The sequence below is a fragment of the Panthera pardus genome, unplaced genomic scaffold (genome assembly GCF_024362965.1).
Source record: "Panthera pardus isolate Hobbes unplaced genomic scaffold, ASM2436296v1 HiC_scaffold_1, whole genome shotgun sequence".
Classification (NCBI taxonomy): Eukaryota; Metazoa; Chordata; class Mammalia; order Carnivora; family Felidae; genus Panthera; species Panthera pardus.
The window spans coordinates 50,117,777-50,130,336 of NW_026526654.1; positions in this window are offsets into that span (position 1 = coordinate 50,117,777).

The following is a 12,560-nucleotide window of genomic DNA, read 5'->3' on the forward strand; positions in this document are numbered from 1 at the left end:
AGCCATGGCAAATGAGCTAAGCCTTAAATACTCTAAATGATCTTTCTGGTAGAAAAATTGGAGCTGTAATCCTTTGGGGTGGAGAAATAAAATGCTGCACTTAGAATTGTAAATGTACAGAACATGTTCACAGAATGTTTAGTAGATAGGAGCACAGGGGAGTCAAAGATATAACTGAGTTTTATACCCTGAATGTGTGTTTCCTACATTGTTTACAGCTTTTGATACCTGTCTTTGTCTGTTTCACTCTTTCAATTTCCACATTCCTTAATCTAACTGTTTTTTGCATACTATAGTGAAATTTTTGGATCATGGTGTCAGCAATACATTTGGGAAAACATCTCAATAAAACATAATTTTAAGATTCAGTTCTCACATACACACACACACACACACACCACCGTGTGATTGTAGTTTATTGTTAAATTCATGGTTAATGCTTAAAATATGTATCATATATATTACTTTTTGTCCTTGATACTTAAAGTATTTTTAAATGATATTCTTGATTTCTAGAGGTACATGGCAAAATTCTAGGTACTAAGGACACAGAAATAACCCAGTTTGGCAAGAACACTGAAATAGAGAGTGGGAATGATGATGTTTGGGGGGAAAGCTGGGGTCAACTATACCAGGAAAAAGTAACAAATTATATATGTCAGAGAACAGCATATCTTAGATAATTAAACAGAAAGATATGTTAGCAAATGACTGAGGAACTATCAGAAAAAATCATCAAAGAAAGGAATTTTAAAGACACAGCGTCTGAACATGTATATTATAAGTTCTCTGATCCATCAAATACATAGTCTACAGTGAGCTGTCTCTGGCTTTGAAGATCTCATGTTTGATTAAGTATAGCTCTTAATGTAAAAATGATATTGTTAAAAAACAACACCTACTTCAGGGGGTGCCTGGGCGGTTCAGTTGGTTAAACAACCTACTCTAGATTTCGGCTCAGGTCATAATCTCATGGTTTGTGAGTTCGAGCCCTGTGTTACACTCTGCACTGACAGTGTGGAGCTTGCTTGGGATTCTATGTCTCCCTCTCCTTCTCCAAAAAATAAATAAACATTTAAAAAAAAAATCCTACTTCTGTAGGAAGTCTACATGTCTAGTACATGTCTAATACTAAGGGAAAAAAAGATAAAATGCCATGAAAATCCCTATTAATGTGTTATAAAAAGAAAAACTGTCTAAAATAAATAAGAGATCATGGACAACTTTAACAAGCAAAGTATATCTATCAAATTAATTTCCTTGTTGTATTCCTCTTATCAATAACAAATAAACTAGATGACCTGAACCAAACTGAAAGGCACCTATCAAATTTTCCAAAATTATCATTCAGGGATTCTCAGAATTCAAGCATTTTATATGGGAGACGTGTTATTTTTGCATTCACTTCAATTTTACAAACTCGGTCATGTATCCTCTTTACAGGTTTCTCTTTTTTATCCAAAGAAAAAAAGGAAAGAGTAAAAAGCCCATCGCCAAGCAGTTCATCACCTCACTTGTGGGGAAAGTCAGAGTAATACACATCCTGTGGTAACTGAGAGGGATACAGGATAGGCTATTTTGGGGCTCACTAGAGAAATATAAATCTTTTGAAATTTTTCCACTTCTCATTTCTTGTATTCTATCTATTTGGTATATTAAATTCATATATAATAAACTTGGAAAGCAGTCATTTTACATGAAACTAATTATGTGCGGTGGAGACCCAGAGGACAGATCCATCCTGACAGAGTACTTTCAACACCATTTACTTGTAGCTTGCTATATAGACAGTGCAGCGCCTCAGTTAGAACCACGTATACAGCTAGTGATTTATACTTCCTCACGCACGAACAGCTTTTTCAATGTTGTTTACTTAACTCTTTTCAAAGAACTTCTAAAAAATGCTTCCCAGATTTTTATGGGTTAAAGGAAGCATCAATTTAGAAATTATAATTTATGTACATAGAATAATAACTGATTTCACAGTTCATTAATTCAATTGATGAACAACAATAAAAGAGAATTACTGCAAAATATAACCATGTGATGTGAAAAGGTGGGAGGGGAAGTGTATAATTTTACTCACTTTATTCAAAAGAAATAAATGATCAAATGTACTTTATATAAAATGGTAAACTCACTATCTAAAATGATCAAATCTAATTAAGATAACATTTTAAAAACTGTACTTCAAAAATAAAATTGGAGAGGTATTTTTTTGGAAGATGTAATTCTGATATAACTTAAGAAGATTTAAATTTCTGCTGCAGGGAATAAGGGCTACTTTCCTACAATGACTTCCATAAAAAGTCCAGTTTTCCTCGTGTGTTAGTTTGCATTTGTGGGTATTGCAGAAAATACAGATTTTATATGAACGATGTGTGGTATTTTTTAGTCACAATAGCACTACATTTTTTTTAATGTTTCTTTATTTTTGAGAGAGAGAGACACAGGGCACAAGCGGCAGAGAAAGAGAGAGGGAGACACAGAATCTGAAGCAGGCTCCAGGCTCTGAGCTGTCAGCACAGAGCCTGACATAGGACTTGAACTCACCAGTTGCAAGCTCATGACCTGGAACCAAAGTAGGACACTTAACTGACTGAGCCACCCAGGCGCCCGAGCACTACGTTTTTAAACACTAAATGCCTATTTTTATGTTTTTGCTTCAATGAAATGGGCATTTTTTCTAATTTAGATTCTTTAATGGAAAGATAACATATTTTTCTAGAACTGTGTTTTCTAAATAAAATAAATAAATAAGCCTTTATGCCTGTGAATACACACACATATACACATACGCACATGCCATGACCAGAATACGGAACACATATATAACATTTACATGTTATTACCTTACTGTCCCGTAAATTTTCACTAGTTCAAATATTTCCAAGGCATAAATTGACTTCAGTATACACATAGGTTATGTAATAAATATATTTTAAGCTAGGGATAAATGTGCTCTAACATACAAACGGAGACCTATAAGACTCATGACCGATCTCTCTACTGAAACTTGGCAGGCCAGAAAGGAATGGCAGGAGATCTTCAATGTGATGAACAGAAAAAATATGCAGCCGAGAATCCTTTATCCAGCAAGTCTTTCATTTAGAATAGAAGGAGAGATAAAGGTCTTCCCAAACAAACAAAAACTGAAGGAATTCGTCACCACTAAACCAGCCCTACAAGAGATGCTAAGGGGGATCCTGTGAGACAAAGTACCAGAGACATCGCTACAAGCATGAAACCCACACCATTAAAATGACTCTAAACCCATATATTTCTATAATAACACTGAATGTAAATGGACTAAATGCGCCAACCAAAAGACATAGGGTATCAGAATGGATAAAAAAAACAGGACCCATCTATTTGCTGTCTACAACAGACTCATTTTAGACCTGAGGACACCTTCACATTGAGAGTGAGGGGATGGAGAACTATTTATTATGCCACTGGAAGTCAAAAGAAAGCTGGAGTACCCATACTTATATCAGACAAACTAGACTTTAAATTAAAGGCTGTAACAAGAGATGAAGAAGGGCATTATATAATAATCACAGGGTCTATCCATCAGGAAGAGCTAACAATTATAAATGTTTATGTGGCGAATACGGGAGCCCCCAAATATATAAAACAATTACAAACATAAGCAACCTTACTGATAAGAATGTGGTAATTGCAGGGGACTTTAACATTCCACTTAACAGAAATGGATAGATCATCTAGACACACAGTCAATAAAGAAACAAGGGCCTTGAATGATACATTGGATCAGATGGACTTGACAGATATATTTAGAACTCTGCATCCCAAAGCAACAGAATATACTTTCTTCTAGAGTGCACATGGAACATTCTCCAAGATAGATCACATACTGGGTCACAAAACAGCCCTTCATAAGTATACAAGAATTGAGATCATACCATGCATACTTTCAGACCACAATGCGATGAAGCTTGAAATCAACCACAGGAAAAAGTCTGGAAAACCTCCAAAAGCATGGAGGTTAAAGAACACCCTACTAAAGAATGAATGGGTCAACCAGGCAATTAGAGAAGAAATTTAAAAAAATATGGAAACAAACGAAAATGAAAATACAACAATCCAAACGCTTTGGGATGCAGCGAAGGCAGTCCTGAGAGGAAAATACATTGCAATCCAGGCCTTTCTCAAGAAACAAGAAAAATCCCAAATATAAAATCTAACAGCACACCTAAAGGAAATAGAAGCAGAACAGCAAAGACAGCCTAAACCCAAAAGAAGAAGAGAAATAATAAAGATCAGAGCAGAAATAAACAATATAGAATCTAAAAAAACTGTAGAGCAGATCAACAAAACCAAGAGTTGGTTTTTTTGAAAAAATAAACAAAATTGATAAACCTCTGGCCAGGCTTCTCAAAAAGAAAAAGGGAGATGACCCAAATAAATAAAATCATAAATGAAAATGGAATTATTACAACCAATCCCTCAGAGATACAAGCAATAACCAGGGAATACTATGAAAAATTCTATGCCAACAAACTGGACAACCTGGAAGAAATGGACAAATTCCTAAACACCCACATGCTTCCAAAACTCAATCAGGAGGAAATAGAAAGCTTGAACAGACCCATAACCAGCAAAGAAATTCAATCAGTCATCAAAAATCTCCCAACAAATAAGAGTCCGGGACCAGATGGCTTCCCAGGGGAGTTCTACCAGACGTTTAAAGCAGAGATAATACCTAGACTTCTAAAGCTATTCCAAAAAATAGAAAGGGAAGGAAAATTTCCAGACTCATTCTATGAAGCCAGTATTACTTTGATTCCTAAACCAGACAGAGACCCAGTAAAAAAAGAGAACTACAGGCCAATATCCCTGATGAATATGGATGCAAAAATTCTCAGTAAGATACTAGCAAATCGAATTCAACAGCATATAAAAAGAATTATTCACCATGATCAAGTGAGATTCATTGCAGGGCTGGTTCAACATTTGCAAATCAATCAACGTGATACATCAAATTAATACAAGAAAAGATAAGAACCATATGATCCTGTTAATCAATGCAGAAAAGGCATTTGACAAAATTCAGCAACCTTTCTTAAAAAAAAAAAAAACCTTGAGAAAGTCGGGATAGAAGTAACATACTTAAAGATCATAAAAGCCATTTATGAAAAGCCCACAGCTAACATCATCCTCAATGGGGAAAAACTGAGAACTTTTTCCCTGAGATCAGGAACACGACAGGGATGCCCACTCTCACCGCTGTTGTTTAACACAGTGCTGGAAGTTCTAGCATCAGCAATCAGACAGCAAAAGGAAATCAAAGGCATCAAAATTGGCAAAGATGAAGTCAAGCTTTCACTTTTTGCAGATGGCATTATATTATACATGGAAAATCCAATAGACTCCACCACAAGTCTGCTAGAACTGATACATGGATTTAACAAAGTTGCAGGATACAAAATCAATGTACAGAAATCAGTTGAATTCTTATACACTAATAATGAAGCAACAGAAAGACAAATAAAGAAACTGATCCCATTCACAATTGAACCAAGAAGCATAAAATACCTAGGAATAAATCTAACCAAAGATGTACAAGATCTGTATGCTGAAAACTATAGAAACCTTATGAAGGAAATTGAAGAAGATATAAAGAAATGGAAAAACATTCCGTGCTCATGGATTGGAAGAATAAATATTGTCAAAATGTCAATACTACCCAAAGCTATCTACACATTCAATGCAATCCCAATCAAAATTGCACCAGAATTCTTCTCAAAACTAGAACAAGCAATCCTAAAATTCATATGGAACCACAAAAGGCCCCGAATAGCCAAAGTAATTTTGAAGAAGAAGACCAAAGCAGGAGGCATCACAATCCCAGACTTTAGCTTCTACTACAAAGCTGTAATCATCAAGAAAGCATGGTATTGGCACAAAAACAGACACATAGACCAATGGAATAGAATAGAAACCCCAGAACTAGACCCACAAACGTATGGCCAACTAATCTTTGACAAAGCAGGAAAGAACATCCAATGGAAAAAAGACAGTCTCTTTAACAAATGGTGCTGGGAGAACTGGACAGCAACATGCAGAAGGTTGAAACTAGACCACTTTCTCACACCATTCACAAACTCAAAATGGATAAAGGACCTGAATGTGAGACAGGAAACCATCAAAACCCTAGAGCAGAAAGCAGGAAAAGACCTCCTGACCTCAGCCGCAGAAATTTCTTACTTGACCCATCCCCAAAGGCAAGGGAATTAAAAGCAAAAATGAACTATTGGGACCTCATGAAGATAAAAAGCTTCTGCACAGCAAAGGAAACAACCAACAAAACCAAAAGGCAACCAACGGAATGGGAAAAGATATTTGCAAATGACATATTGGACAAAGGGCTAGTATCCAAAATCTATAAAGAGCTCACCAAACTCCACACCCGAAAAACAAATAACCCAGTGAAGAAATGGGCAGAAAACATGAATAGACACTTCTCTAAAGAAGACATCCGGATGGCCAACAGGCACATGAAAAGATGCTCAACGTCGCTCCTCATCAGGGAAATACAGATCAAAACCACACTCAGATATCACCTCATGCCAGTTAAAGTGGCCAAAATGAACAAATCAGGAGACTATAGATGCTGGAGAGGATGTGGAGAAACGGGAACCCTCTTGCACTGTTGGTGGGAATGCAAACTGGTGCAGCCACTCTGGAAAACAGTGTGGAAGTTCCTCAAAAAATTAAAATTAGACCTACCCTATGACCCAGCAGTAGCACTGCTAGGAATTTACCCAATGATACAGGAGTACTGATGCATAGGGGCATTTGTACCCCAATGTTTATAGCAGCACTCTCAACAATATCCAAATTATGGAAAGAGCCTAAATGTCCATCAGCTAATGAATGGATAAAGAAATTGTGGTTTATATACACAATGGAGTACTACGTGGCAATGAGAAAGAATGAAATATGGCCCTTTGTAGCAACGTGGATGGAACTGGAGAGTGTGATGCTAAGTGAAATAATCCATACAATGAAAGACAGGTACCATATGCTTTCACTCTTATGTGGATCCTGAGAAACCTAACAGAAACCCATGGGGAAGGGGAAGGGAAAAAAAAAGAGGTTAGAGTGGGAGAGAGCCAAAGCATAAGAGACTCTTAAAAACTGAGTACAAACCGAGGGTTGATGGGGGCTGGGAGGGAGGGGAGGGTGGGTGATGGGTATTGAGGAGGGCAACTTTTGGGATGAGCACTGGGTATTGTATGGAAACCAATTTGACAATAAATTTCATATATTGAAAAAAATAATAAATATATTTTAAATGTCATGTTTATATGTCTATAGGGTGTAAAATTAATGTTGTATGTGGGTGTGTAGATAAAATTTCTACTGTAATGCACCTGGAGAGAAGAAACAAAAGGGACATTTTCTCTTCTTTTTTTTTTTGAATTTTTAAAAATGTTTTTATTTATTTTTGAGAGATAGAAACAGAGTGTGAGTGGGGCAGAAGCAGAGAGAGAGGGAGACACAGAATCTGAAACAGGCTCCAGGCTCTCAGTTATCATACCGTGTTCAAACTTGGGAACTGCAAGAACATGACCTAGGCCTAAGTCACACACTTAACTGACTGGCACACCCAGGCACCCCTAGAAACATTTTATTTTCTAATTATGGGAAGAAAAGTTAGCAAATTACTTTTGAAATACCAGCATACAGTTGCCGCACATAAGCTAGTCCAGCAAATGATTATATCAACCTTATTCTACAATTACAATTGCTATCTCATAACCAGACCCTTATTATTTTCATACAATGTTAAAAAGCACAAAATAAGTTTACTCTGAAGGTTAAGTGTATTCAAGTCTGAACTCTTATGGTACACAAATGAGGATTAAAGTTGGAAACTCTGCTGCACCAAGGCTTTAGAATTAATATAACATGACCACAATAGTGACAGAGCCGATGAGTCACTGCCCACTCTGAATAAATGCTAGAAGTAGCTAAAGAAAAACTGCCAAGGTCAAAGCTCAGCGCAGTTTCAGATGGATGTTATTCTCTCTATAGCAGTCACTCTCTCCTCCTTCCAGCTTTCCAAAAGGAACTGGTGCACTGCGGGCACTCAGGATGAACCTGCCAGATTTAATAATAATCAAGAACACTCTTAAATAATTGTCGCCAGGAAGAGAAGCAATTGGGAAACTTAAAAGTAAGGACTCCTTGAACTGTGGCTCATTTCAGAAAGCACACCCCTCTCTCCTCATTTCAAAACAAAGGTACTAAGGAAGCATAGGGAAGAGTCACAGAGAAATTCACTTGTTGCAGCCAAAAAGATCATCACATTCTCGCCGCTTTCCTGGGTCATTCTGGTAACCTATAGCCAACATTCTGGAGAAATACAACGTGGAAAGGAGCAAGTAATTTTGATTCAGTATTCATTGGTGGAGATTTGCATTTTAACTCAACCAGAAGGCATATTGTTGGCCTTCTATAGACTTGTAAGGCCTTCTAAAATTTAGAGGAAAACATTGAGCTTTCTGTGATGTTGAAGTTTAATATCAATATGTTGAGTTCCTCATAGTATAGGTGCTCTGGTAACTTTTCCTTGCTACTATTTTCTTTACTTTTATTCAGGTTGTAAGTGTATTTCTAGCATCAGCCATCACTTAGCCTTTCAGTGAAATGTTTCCAAGTGAGAAATGTGACATTATGTGCATATTTTGGCTATCCAATAGCCAAAATACATAGCACTTTTGAACCTTCCAAACAGTGAAAATTAATCAGGAAACATCCTAAGCCTAGCTGAGAAAGATAACACCTCACCACCGTGCACCACCACAACAATTACTACTTCTCAGAGCAATGTCCATTCAAGTATATGAACTCCTTTAGTAGAGTGTCCATGAGAGATGCAGCCATTTCACATAGGAGCATTACTTCAATGCATTAGTCACATGTCGTTTACAAGATACCATGAACTAAAAGTAAACCTCAGATGTTAGAAACAATGAGCATGTTCTAGTTGTTATTTATGTGTAATAATAAATCATCCAGAATTGTATAACTCTGCATTGATCCTTTATTAAAAGCAGGTTGGTTATGGAAATGGGTCATGCCTGGGGGTCACGTGGCTTTCTTCTGGCAAGCAATTCCCAGGTAGGCAATAGGTTGAGAGTGGTCAGCTTCCAATAACCCTAGAACCCGTGGGATTGCTTCAGTTATAAAAGGGGTGAGGCTGAATCTAGACCCAGCAGACAGCATTTTCTTTTACTTCTTCCTCAATTTCTTTCAAATCCTTCTACTGCTCTCCACTCTCGCTGCCATCATTCTAATCAAAGCTAGTCACTTCTTATTGAAGTGGCTCTTTTTTGTTCTCAACCTATTGTTTTTTCCAACATTGCATACAATGTTACAAATAACAAATATCTTCCTATCAGAAACCTCTTAATACCCTTTAATGTTTTCTTATTGCTCTATGTAAAGTAAAACAGTATGGAGTTTCCTCAAAAAACTAAAAATAGAACTACTCTACGACCCAGGAATTGCACTACTAGGCATTTATCTATGGGACACAGGTGTGCTGTTTTGAAGGGACACATGCACCCCCATGTTTATAGCAGCACTATCAACAATAGCCAAAGTATGGAGAGAGCCCAAATGCCCATCGATGGATGAATGGATAAAGAAGATGTGGTATATATACACAATGAAGTATTACTTGGCAATCAAAAAGAATGAAATCTTGCCATTGGCTACTATGTGGATGGAACTAGAGGGGATTATGCTAAGTGAAATTAGTCAGAGAAAGACAAAAATCAGATAACTTCACTCATATGAGGACTTTAGGAGACAAAACAGATGAACATAAGGGAAGGGAAACAAAAATAATATAAAAACAGGGAGGGGGAAAAAACAGAAGAGACTCATAAATATGGAGAACAAACTGAGGGTTACTGGAGGGATTGTGGGAGGGGGGATGGGATAAATGGGTAAGGGGCATTAGGGAATCTACTCCTGAAATCATTGTTTCACTATATGCTAACTAATTTGGATGTAAATTTAAAAAAATTAAAAAATTAATTAAATTTAAAAAAATAAATTAAGGAAAAAAAAAAAAAAACCTTCCATTTATATCTGTTCATTTTGTCCCAAACAGCACGGAAGACTTTATCAAATTCCCCGGAAATTTTCAGATACCTTGGATCTTTGATGATGGTTCTCAACCATATGAAATGTACTCAGGAGAAGAAACAGATTTTCACGACACCAGGGAGGGGGTACAGAAGGAAAGATTTTTCTAGCATCCAGTTGACTGAGGCCATGAACACTGCTAATCATCCTACAATACATAAGATGGCACCCCCCATAACAAAAAATCATCAGGACAATATAGCAACAATGCCAATATTGAAAAGTCATAGGTGCACCTGGGTGGCTCAGTCGGTTAGGTGTCTGACTCTTGATTGCGGCTCCGGTCATAATCTCAATGGTTCATGACATCGAGTCCCACACCGAGCTCTGTGCTGACAGCATGGAGCCTGCTTAGGATTCTCTCCCTCCTTCTCTCTCTTTCTGCTCCTCCCCTACTTGTGTTTGCTCGCTCTCTCTCTCTCTCAAAATAAATCCACAGACATTAAAAAAGAAAACCCTAAACTGTATCATTCCCCCAATTAATGATGATAAATGCATAGAAAGAATGAAAAAGAGGAAATGAGTATGTTCGCTGAGATTTGTTTTTGTAGTTCTTGTGTTTTTATTCCAGCTTTTAACAATGACCTCTTCCCTTCTTGTCTTTCCAAGTTCTCATAGGCATCTGCTTGATAAAACAGTCTTAAACTGTCTGTCATTTTCCACAAATTAGCCAGCCTGACAGCTTTTAGGACTGTGTTATTTTCAAGATAGTTCCTCAGAGACCGTTAACTGCCGTTCAGTGATATCAATGCAAATCTTACTGTACCTCAGAAAGTAATTTGTCTAATTCAAGACACCCAAAGTTATTTAGAGTACCAAGGTGCCCACTTGATAATTCCTAATGTATTTTGAACTTTGACTATTTTCTATCAAAGATGGGTCAGCCCTCTCTTATCTGATAATCATTAGACTTGAAAGGGAAGTTGGAAGCGGTAAATTTCTCATCAATTTCTAAATTTGATGGACAATTTCAAGCCTCTATACCATGTTTTTTTTTCAGATTTTATAGCCATCCCTCCTTCTTACATATTGAAAATGAACTTCCTTATGGTAAAGTCTTCCTTAATCATAAATAAATCACTCTCAATTTCATATTCCAGCACCATTCTCTGACCCATTTTTATCTTTCACACCACTGAACATTGATTCTTGCAATATGTTTACCAGTGTTTCTAGAATAAAATCATCACAGAATACAAAAAAAAATTAACCTATGTATATTTTAGGGTTGGTAACACATACACTTATACTTAATGTGTATTTTGTCCATTTCCAACTTTATTAGGTCCCTTTAAAAATAAAAAATATTAGAGTTTATATTTTTATGATTTATTTAGTAAATGTTTTGACTCTCCATAGTCCTTTAATGGGTAATATTTCATAAGTAGTAATTTATTTCTGCTTCTTCAATGTATCATTATCTTTTCATCTTAAAGAAACTCAGTTTTATTCTCTTGAAATTTTACTTTCTTTTTCAAATACCACCTCTTGTGATTACATGTAACTTTATCCCACAAAATGCCCTATTAAGTGCTGTTCTAGTGTATTTGATGCAAATCTCACGTCTTAACCTTTACGATAGCATATTTTTGCCATGCATTTTTATCTTGGACTGTTTTTGAAACTTTCTATTTGAACCAAGTTTTCTATTCTACTTTCAGGCATATTCTGTGTATCACTCTGAGTATATTATCACGTGCCCTGTGGAACAGATGCTACAAGGACTTCTAGTGACATTTTTCCTGGAAAGTATCCCTTTTATCCCAATACTTAGAATGCAGAATGTTAGCATCTATAACTCAGAGGCTTTCAACATATTAGCATTTAGTGCTATGCCAGAATGACTATACATTCTGTTATTCTGTTAGAATAAAAAAGATTTAGTGATCAGCATGCAGCCAGTCTTGACCACCATAGTATGACTTTGACACAAAGATAGGATCAGTTTGCTTTGAGGATGGCAGTGGTGGGAGGCAAGACCAATGAGGACAATGATATGCCACAATGACAAGAGTACCTGGAACTCTATTAGAATAAATGACAGACATACACACACACACACACACACACACACACACACACACACAAATGTGTGATCTTAAGAGCGATGGTAACAACATGGCAATAAGAGATACAGCATTTAACTTAATGCTACACAAGATTGTCCAGAGCCAAAAGAAGACAGTGTCAAGTTGATAGCAGCCACAAGGCCAACTGTGGCAGGAGCTGAGAAGTATTTCAACAAGGACAGGAAACCTTTCTTGTAATTATGGGGGACATATTTAGCAAAAATAAGTCAGTCCTTATCAGAGATCTAGCAAAGGATTCTTTTTAACTTGTGAAATCATTTGTATGAACAATCTTCCAAATAA